Below are 11,488 nucleotides of genomic sequence, written 5' to 3' on the forward strand. Positions count from 1 at the left end.
CCTAAAAAGATAGATAATGAAGGGAAAGATGGGTCTCTCACCGGAAACCTCCACAATATCACCGGGGACCATCACATTGGCCTTGATCTTCTGCACGCTCTTCCTGTCAGTACGGAAGACTTTGCCCATCTCAGGCTCGTACTCCTTCAGAGCCTCGATGGCATCCTCAGCATTACGCTCCTGTGGCAGACAACCAGACACACGTGCAACTACAGTCAATACAACTGTTGAAGAGGTCCTGTGTGGCTCAGTTGGTAGTTGTCATCAAAGCTGCGGGTGTGTGACGTTGCTCAACGTGTATATATGTGTACGTCAACACCACTGACCTGCCACACTCCAACAACAGCGTTAGCGATAAGGATGAGAAGGATGACGAAGGGCTCGACGAAGGCAGTGATGGTCTCCTCACCTTCCTCAAACCAAGCCAGCACCTGAGCACAAAGAGATGGACATCAGCAGAAAAGAGTTAGCATTTGGTGTCAGCGTTTGCATCATAGCTTGCATCACACTGTCTGCAGGGGAAACCGTGTTTAATCGTAGTTAAATCAATTAAATTATTATCCGAGAGCTATTGTGTACAACAACAAGAGAAATTCCTGGTAACATTTGTGGCATGGCAATAAAGTGTTCTTATTCTGAATCTGCTGCAAAGCAAAGAACTCCTGTGGGGTATTTGATAGGCAGTGGTTGTCTGTTGAGTTTTTGTTTCCATATGGTTTACACATGTTTATAACGATGTTATGGATCTTAGGGCACGACAATTCTCCTGAGGGAAGCCAGTGACTTTAAAAACCTTAGGGAAGCCATCTGCAATGCAGAATGTAGTATGTGGAGGGCTCACGATTTCTCTGTGAGGATGTTTGAGATGAATATGAATAACAGAGTGCTCAGAGGGCAGCATAGGGCACTAGCTGGCATTTAGAACAATGGTGTCAAGTGTTTGTTCCATCCATAGAATTAGGAATTAGAATACTAGAAAGGACATGAACCTTCTTATGATGGGAGTTCAAGTGGGCCTTCATGCTTCAGCAAACAAAGGAAAGGTGAGGTGTTCAACAACAATGACAAAAATCATGAGAATGTCTTACCAAGAAAAACTTCCAAAAGGACTAATCCGAGGTTACAAGGAGTTAAAGCACTCAAAAAAAGGCAGAGAATGAGAGCATAGTGACTCTAATACCTCCCGAACCAGCTTTTTTAGGGGCACGAGGCAACCAGCGCCAATCCGCAGGAAGATGAGGCGAGCTCGAGGGGAGGGGGGAATCCACACCCAGCCCACCTGAGGAGTTTCAGTCGGAACCGCAACAAGACGTTTCGGTGATCAACATATCACCAGGGCCTTTCACTGATGCCCAAGTGTCAGTCCTGATTAAAGGACTCTCTATCTCCCCTCCTAATAGGACTGACCCTTTTGCGTTAAAAGTGACATTTAAATAATTTATTCTGTGCTAATAGGCAACCATTGTGTAATGGCAATGCAGTGTTTAGAAACTACAATGCATCTGGAATTTCTGATGTGAGAGAACAAACGACTTTCAAAAATGTTTTTTTTGTGAAGAGTTTTGTGTCTTATGCTAATTTTAGTCCCTCTGTTCTCACCTACAGTAGGCTGATAGAACAGGATTTTGCTAAATTGGCCCGTAATACCCCTAAACAAGCAGCTAATCTCAGTAATGATGAACAAAATGCTTTGAAGAAACTGAAAGACAATCCTATTGTGATATTAAGCAGGGAACAATATGCTTAACTCGCTGACACTAAGTTCTATGTCCCCCTCTGTTCCAACCCCACAGACAGAGGATATAGCTTCATTGATAACGCCTTTTCAGAGGGTTGGATAACAGAAACGGAGAAGGACATTCTCATGGCTTACTGAAAATACATTAAAGTATGGATAAACCTCCTTTACGTTCCATAGTATCAGGTAACAGTAGCCCTATTGAACCCCTATCTCAGTATGTTGATTTCTTCATCTCTAAATTTGTGCCAGCACTGCCAGCCTTTTTAGGAGATACCAGGGATGTGTTTAAGATCATTGATACTATAGATGCCACACCGAAAGCATCTTGGTTACAGTTGACATTCAGTCTCTCTAGACTAATATCCCTCATGACGCAGGCCTACGAGCGCTCTCTCAACAGTAGACAGGAGGGTATCTTACCTCCGTCTAACTTTATTCTGTCACTCACTGAAAAAGCCCAAGTCAAAAAATCCTTTAGGATTAGTGATTTTTCCAATAGAATCCTATAAGATTCTCACAATCCTACAGGATTTTGTGTCACTATCAGAATCCTATTGAACTACTGTTTTCCTATTGGGAATTACAAGTAGTCCGATTGGATCCTATAGGTTTTTGATAAGTCTTGTAGGATTTTGTCATCTCAATTACAATCATATTAGATTTGTCTTAATTGAACCATTCAATTATAGTTTGTTGTCATTAGATCCAGTACAATACAACAATATTAATTAATTACATTCGATGATCGGAAACAAAAGTTCTATATTAATTTCTGTTTTATTCACCTGTAAGAAAGCCTGTCCCTTTAAGAGTGACTGGTGAAGTCACAGCTAGCACAAGCTCACAGTGTTAATTAGCCTAACTCCCAAGTTGGGGAGAGCGGTCTCGTGTTAATGACTGGAGAGGAATAGGTGAAATGGTATAAAATACATCAAACACATGGTTTCCAGGTTGATGCCATTCCATTTGCTCTGTTCCAGACATTGTTATGAGCCGTTCTTCTCTCAATAGCCTCCTCTGGTGGAAACTATTGTTAAATCACCAAATCTAGTACTAACGTGAAGATTAAGATTTAAACTCACCAATATTATCAGAAAACTTTCATTCGCGGGTTCCGGATATTATTGAAATGCAGATCTTTGACCAGTTCTTCTGACAAAACCACAACCCCAAACACTTTCAGCTAAATAAAGTAACTGTTTCTATTCGAGCTGTTAACAGATTCATTGTAATGAAATGTGAAGATGTGACTCCGGGATGCTGGCCTTCTAGGCAGAGTTGCAAAGAAAAAGCCATATCTCAGACTGGCAAATAAAAATAAAAGATGAGGCTCATCATGGGTCTGGGCTACTATTCCCCCCCTTTGTGTCTCGGGACCCCCCCACCAGCGGGTGGTGTTGGTGTCCGAGGCGCAAACGAAAAGGTCGGACCCTATGTACGAGTTGTCAGTGGCCGCGTTATTATGAGAATGGCTATAACCTTTCAACCAAATCTCTTGGTGTTTGTGCTTCAAAGCACTCAGTGGCTGTCGAGGTATGTCAGTCACCACCGCGTCCACGTGTGGCAACCTCTTCAGTACCTGCAAACTGAGACGAGGATATCGGTCTGTGATATCGCAAAGTGTTTCACCAGTGGGAGTCATCGGGTCAGTTGCTGGACTGATGCCATTAGTGTCATTGTAAGGGGTGACAGTCCCCAACAAAGCAGAAGGTGTATCATCGGAAGCAGAGTGTACTCTGCGCATCAATGTTTTTCTTGCTGAGACGGCCGCAGTGCTTGCGGAAGTGTCCGAAGGGCAAGAGAAGTTCATCTCAACTACCGTATTGCACTGCAAGGAGGAGGGAAGTTGCTCATTCACAGAGACAGCTGGCTCGAAATCATGAAAAGAATGGTCAATCAGATTGGCTGATGGAATGTGTCAAGATATCGTAATATCTCCTTGGATCGGATTCTGTACCAAGAGGTTTCTAAACGTCTTTTTCCCAAGGGGTGCTTTCGACAGATACCCCTCGTGAAGGACTGCGTTGCAGCTAGCGTTAGGGGGAGACAGTGTGGTCAGTGGAGAAGGCACTGTGGCCTGTGACCATACCTGGTTGGTTTTCCAATCCATCAATGGGAGTAACCGATCCATCAAGTCTGCTCCAAGTAGCAGGGGTACACTTTCGAGGCTGGTAACATACACAGGGTGAACGAGCGATACGTCCTGGAAGTGTAGTTTCAGCATGACTCTCAATGTGAGAGGCGAGGTAGTCTGAGTGACCCCTCGAAGTTTAGTGTCGCATCGTTCCACTTTTAACCAACGAAACGTTGGCTTCAAAGCCCTTTTGAGATCATCAAACAATGTTTGAGAGATGAGTGATATTGTCGCACCCGAATCCATTAGCGCATGACAAGTTAAGCAGCCCTCCAGGACTGTTTCCAGGTATGGCCGTTTAGATTCGTGGTTAGTGGACATATTCCCCACAAAGTGGAGTGGTCGTTCGCAACGACGTGATGTGCCATTTCTGTTCAAGGTGGAAGCAGATTGACTTTTCTGATTTTGAGTGGGCTTAGCTTTAAGTTTTGAAATCCACCTGGATTCGGCCGCTTTCCTCTGGCCTGTGGTCCAGGTGGATTTCATCTCCAGACCGGTAATGCGGAGGGAGGTTGTTGGGTGGATTTGAAAATGTTGGACCAGGTGTGTTTGTAATATGTTTTTTCCAATTGTATAGAGGTGCTGTTTCAGGCGTTAGGGTTAGTTCCTTCAGAGCCCACTGTGAGACTCTCCCCTCTGCCTTCACCTAGACACTCTACCCCAACATCCCCAGCCACCCCCCCCATTCTTGTACCAGCCAACTAGACATGATATGACAAACAGAAAAATGTATGACTGGAAAATAAAATCTCTCAAACCGATTGCCATCATTGGAGATTCAAACTTGAAAAGAATACCCTAAGATCCGTACAAACACATCCAAATTGAGAGTTATCCTGGATTACAGTTCCACCACATTACTGGGGTAATGGCAAAATCTACCCCAAATCCTAACACCAAGGTGGTTGTGCTGTCTCTGGGCCTGAACAACAAAGATCAAACACAGAAACAAACACCCATAGGACAACTACAATCACTTCACAGTAAAGCAACAGTGATGTATCCCAACGCAACCATTTACTTCCCCATCATTAACTACTCTCCCCACCTGTCAGAGAAACAACAAACCATGTTGAAATATATTAATTCACACATCGCCACACACTACAACCCCCTATTAGAAATCCACCATTTAGATTTCCACACAGACAAGACAACATACACTGGACACCAGATACAGGGGCAGAAATACTCCAACATTGGATGGAACAGCTAAAATAGTGGGGGAGGGTATGCCTGCATCACAGCCCCTCCACCAAGACACAAACATCCTTAATCTTTCATCCACAATTAACTTATCACCCTCTGAGACTCGGCTGCTGGAGAGGGGACTCACTTTTATCCCCACACCACTGCATTCTGACTATGGGGACCTCCAGAGGGACATCTACAGGTATCATAGAGCTCTGAAGTTTTTGGACCACTTTGATTATACATCTGATTACCAAACCCTACCATTCACAGCTCCATCCAGATGGGAACCAAAATCACAGACAATATCAGCACCCATTAGGAAACTCATTAAAACCAACACACACATCATCAGAGAATTCCATACCGCCACCATAACTTCACAACAGAATATCACAGTAGAAGAAAGACAAGTCATAGCTAAATTAAGGAAACACAAACATATAACCATAAAACCAGCAGACAAAGGCTCAAAGATAATTATTATGGACAACCAACAGTACCTCTTTGAAGCCCACCGCCAACTCTCTAACACACAACACTATACTTCTATCCCTGCTTCTACACAGATCCAGACACAAATAAAAATTTGACAGATAATATCAGATCTTTATAAAAAGAAATGCATTACATATAGACAAAAGGAATATCTAGATGGACCAGACTTACCCAGATAGAGACTCTTCTATCTCCTCCCTAAGATACATCAAACACCAGATGCCTGGACAGTCCCTTTTGAGGTCCCGAAGGGAAGACCTATTGTGTCACTGTGGGAGTGAGTCCTCTCCAGCAGCGGAGTTTATTGACTACTTCCTCAACCTCATTTCACAAAGGCACCCCAGCTACCTGAAGGACACATACCACTTCATAGACACTCTTCACAACATTCCAGTCCCAGCAAATGCATACCTATTCACCATAGATATAGATTCTCTCTACACTAACATAGACATCTTGTCAGGTTTAGCAGCAGTGAAATCTGCACTCCAGAGATACCCAGATCCAGATAGACCAGACTCACACCTCCTACAACTTGGATTAAGAAACAATGATTTCACATTCAATAATAAACACTACTTACAGATTCATGGGACGGCGATGGGTAAAAAGTTTGCCCCAGCCTATGCTAATATTTATATGGCGGACTGGGAGTTGACAGCCTTAGATAAATGCCCATTGCGTCCCATGTTTTATAGACGATACCTGGATGATATCTTCGGAGTGTGGGAACATGATCTGGTACATTTCAAAACGTTCATTGAAATACTCAATAACCATCATCCGACCATAACTGTTAAATATGTCATTCACCCACATACAATCAACTTCCTGGATACAACAATATTCTTTCCAGATACTGACACACACATAGTCTCTTTACAAACAAAAGTATACTTTAAAGACACAGACACACATGCCTTACTTCACAAGTCCAGTTATCACCCAAAACATACATTCACTGGTATTGTAAAATCACAACTCATTTGATTCCATAGACTATGTACACAACAGAAAGACTTTCATCTAGCCACACAGACTCTTTTTAGTGCACTGAGGAAGAGGGGATATTCAAAGAGATCACTGAAGTACATTAAGGCTAACACAATGGTGGGCTTCACCCAGAACAGAATGCCTGATCCTCCGTACCCCACCTCTAACACTAACCTTAACCCTAACCTTAACCCTAAGCCTAACCCTAACCTTAACCCTAACCCTAACCCTAACCTTCATAACGCTCCCGTTAGAACTCTGGACCTGGTACTGACTCCTGACCTGGGTGAACAGCCCACGCCTATCCTTATCCCTTTCCCGATTCTGGGTCCGTATCCCTATCCCCCCCATCCTATCCCTGTCCTCCACCCTCAGACCTTTCCCAGACCCCCTGTTCCTATTCCCCCAACAGACACAGAACCCCAGATTATACCCATTATCAGCACCTTCTCTGACATAAACATACTCCTTCACTCTAGACTGAAAGCCGCTTTCACCCAAACACAACGCACACTTCCCCCACTTCAGGAATTTAGACCCATATCAGCTTTTCGCAGAAACCCCAACTTAAGGGATCTCTTAATTTTTGCAAAATGTTCCAATAAACCCACTCCTAAACTATCCATTGAACAACAGTATTATAGACAACTTTCACACATTCAAAATCCACATGCACAAACCTCCAGTCCTATTTCACAACTCATGACCATTCAAAGCACCAATATTGTCTACGCCATAACATGCACATTATGCCATAACATTTATATAGGAGAAACCGGTCACATAGTCTTGACACGCCTGAAACAGCACCTCTATACAATTGGAAAAAACATATTACAAACACACCTGGTCCAACATTTTCAAATCCACCCAACAACCTCCCTCCGCATTACCGGTCTGGAGATGAAATCCACCTGGACCACAGGCCAGAGGAAAGCGCCGAATCCAGGTGGATTTCAAAACTTAATACTTTGGCTCCACTGGGTATGAATACTAAGGAATAATGCAAAACACTAATAGTGGGAGGGGGTGGGGACCTAATTAAGAGGGCTGGAGGGGCCACTGGAACGGGGAGGAAGTTCAAATAATAAATAAAGAAGCGTTTGATTGCTGAACCTGGTGGTGTCTTTTTTTGTATTTTGTGCTGAATTTTATTATATTATACAATTTTAACATGACAGGTGACATTTTATTTACCTGATTATTTATTCAACTATTTAAAAAATATATATTTTTTCTTTTTTAGTTATCTAATTGATCGGGTATGCATGTTTTAATGCGATTTTATATGAAATTTGTTTTAAGGTTAAACCTTTTACTCCCAGGTTGTTTTTGGATGATTGTCCTCCTCCTACTTTTGAATTGTTGTGGGTTGCCCCTCGGAGCTCTCAGTCTCTCATGTCCTCCCACTTTCTCTGGACCGGTAAAAGTTGCAATAGGCCCGTGCAACCCAAGGTTTGACACCAATACAAACATAAACCCTCTTAAACCTAACCCTAACCCTAACCCCTACCCCTAACCCCTAACCCTAACCCTAAACCTAACCCCTAACCCTAACCCAGAGATGGAAGTAGATCAACCGACTCAAAACTAGAAACCAACCCTAACCCTAACCCCTAACCCTAACCCCTAAACCCTAACCCTAACCACAACCCTAACCACAACCCTAACCCTAGCCCCCAGACTTTCCCTAGAAACCCCATTCCCACATTGGGTACGGGGCCGGAACCCAAGAGGCTACCAATCATCAGCACCTATTCACACATAAACCAACGCATACACTAAAGACTGAAAAGCGCATTTTCTAACACACAACATGCCTTCCCCCCACTACAACCATTCTGACCCATCTCAGCATACAGGAGGAACCCCAATCTGAAGGATCTCCTAGTCAATGCAACATTTTCAAACAGGCCCTCTCCCCCAGTACCCACTGAAAGCCACTACTACAGACAACTGACAAACATACACAACCCATACGCACACACCTGTAGCCAAATCACACAACTGATGAATATAAACAGCACTAACATAGTTTATGCAATCACCTGTGCATTATGCAAAAAAATCTACGTGGGGGAAACTGGATCGACAATTTTAACACGTCTCAAACAACATCTATATACAATCACCAATAATAAACTGTCCACACATTTAGTTACACAATTCCAAACACACCCTATTATACACCTCAATATCACTGGGCTAGAAACGGTCTCTACCTGGACCATAGCCCAGAGAAAGGCCACAGAATCCAAGTGGATAGCCAACCTTAGATCTTTGGCTCCACTTGGATTAAATGGCAAAATGTAAGTAGGGAAACTATTCATACATCTCACATATTCACAAACACAACCCTCCCAATAAACACCAGACTGGAAACAATAACAGAGATCACAATAGGCCAGTGCAACGCAAGGTAAAAAAAACACAAAAAAACAGAATTTATCATAACCCTAACCCTAACCCTAACCCTAACCACAACACCTTCCATCCAACACATAACCAAGACTTATTTTAAACTGATACAAGCTACGCACCACAAACATATTATCCTACATGCACTGGAAACACAGACCTTTCCAGTGGGAATGATGAAACACGTAAGGAAATTGACAGGTTTTATTAAACCATCTTCACCAAACATATCTACAAAGCAGAAAATGGCAGGGAACACTAACAATTGGATGTTGGCTAACATGCATATCTTGCTTGAACATTATGAGACTATACTGAACATTATGTCCCCTACAGGCTTTCCTTTCAACGGTAGCGCCTTTCAGACAGCAGTTCGTTGGGCGGAACACAGGTATAAACACAGATTGCGCGATAGCACAGCCCCTACAGTGATAGACCTCTTAAAGGGCCCAGTGGCTACAGGGGCTCCTCTTCCTACCTCAGCCATTTTACAACACTTCACTACCCCTACCCCAATGGGAGGTTTTCCTCCACGAGCCACTAAGAACCCTAGACCACCGACCCAGATGACAGGACATTCCAAACAAACCCGAACCGAAGAAATCCCATCACTTATGGCTGCCAGGTTGACCAAACCGGCAGTAGCCCAAACTACACAACTGAGTCCCAGATCTGGCCAAATTGGAAGAACCTTAAACATTGCCTCTAGACTGAGTAATGAGAAAGGTGCTTTAGACATTGTGGCCCTCATTTGTCAGCCTGCCAAACAAAACCCTTCCACACACCACACAGGAGAAAGGGATGGGGGAACACCAAACCTCATATTCCTTCAGCCCAGTCAAGCAACAACAACATCTCAGCACCTAGAAACAATTGCCCAGCCCAGTATATCACCCCAATCTGACACTTACCCATTAATGATACATTTTGAGTTAATAGAAGAGGACTTCCCACCCCTACAATCTACCGTAGTTGAAAACTCACATAACACAGCAAAACCAAAGACAGTTACGATTGAGGCCCAAGTGATCCATACACCTTGGAGCCAAGTGGCAACTCCAACCATCTCTCCACCCACCGAAGCAATAGGGACAGCACAACCACCCGACAAACCTAGATCCAGTAATGTGGCGGTGTACTCTGACTTGAACATCTCAGGTCCACCCAGCCCAGACACTAACATCTCTACTTCTGTTTCCACAGAGACCCAAGCAAACATACCCATAAACCCCACTGAGGTGGGGAATAAGGAGAAAGGGGCTAAGGGTGATAAAAATATGATGATCGGACAGACCAAAGGGAAGTTCAATCCCAGTAATGTCCCGGCTGAACCCTCCCCAACACCTTATTCTCCATACACCAGACCCCCCTCTCTACCCACCCCACCTAGTATGTCTCCAAACAATGGGCTCCCCAAAGAGCCCAGGGTGAGACTGGAACTCTATTTCCCCTCTGAAACATCTCCAATACTTTCTTCTCCACAGATTGGAAACATGGTACCCACCCCACCTATCTTGGGTACTAGGAAAAAGATTGGCCAAGAACCCAGTGTAAGACTCTCTCCCCTGCCTATACCGAGACACTCCACCCCAACATCTCCACCATCTCCCCGATTATTGTACCGACCAACCAGACATAATTTGAGCACCAGAAAGACATATGATTGGCATATAACTTCACATAAACCGGTCACCATTATAGGAGATTCTAACCTTAGTAGAATTCCACCACACCCTTACAAAGATATTCAGATAGATAGTTACCCAGGAGCACAATTTCATCACATTACTGGGGTTTTGGCAAAGTCAACCCCAAACCCCAATATTAAGGTGGTTGTGCTGTCACTAGGGATAAATAACAAAGACCAGGAAAGGAAATCAGCACCCATAAGCCAACTACAGATACTCCACAATAAAGCCACAGTCATGTATCCCAACGTCACCATCTACTGGCCAATCATCAACTTCTCACCCAACCTCACACGTCAACAGAAGGACATACTGAAACATATCAACACATACATCACTACACATTATAATTCCCTACTGGAAATAGACCATTCAGAATTCATCACTGAAAATCATGACTTCATACATTGGACACCAGCTACAGCAGCTAAAATACTGAAACATTGGGCAACTCAGCTAAAGTGGTAGAGGAGGGTAAGTGCATAGGACATCCCCTCCACCAACACACTAATATTATGAATCTCTCCACGGTATTTGTTCTGTCCCCTTCTGAGACTCGGCTGCTGGAGAAGGGACTGACCTTTGTCCCGACACCGATGCGGTCGGACTATGGGGACCTGCAAAGGGAAATCCATAGGTTCCATAGAAACCTCAAGCTATTAGACCATTTTGACTATACTACTGATTTTATTACCCAACCATTCACTGAAAGATCTAAATGGGAACCCTCACTAAAGAAACTATCACAACCAATTAGAAAACTTATTAAAACCAATACACAGATTATTAGAGATTTACATAGCTCTACCATTACAACTTCACATA

The 11,488-nt window shown here is 43.5% G+C and overlaps 1 pseudogene; it reads right to left on the bottom strand.

Annotated features, from left to right (window-relative positions):
- The window catches only part of LOC106578396 (sarcoplasmic/endoplasmic reticulum calcium ATPase 1-like), a 56,908-nt pseudogene extending 56,468 nt beyond the window's left edge, over nucleotides 1-440 (bottom strand).
- Between the last annotated feature and the right edge of the window lie 11,048 nt (nucleotides 441-11,488).

The sequence above is a fragment of the Salmo salar genome, chromosome 19 (assembly GCF_965601325.2).
Source record: "Salmo salar chromosome 19, fSalSal1, whole genome shotgun sequence".
Lineage (NCBI taxonomy): Eukaryota > Metazoa > Chordata > Actinopteri > Salmoniformes > Salmonidae > Salmo > Salmo salar.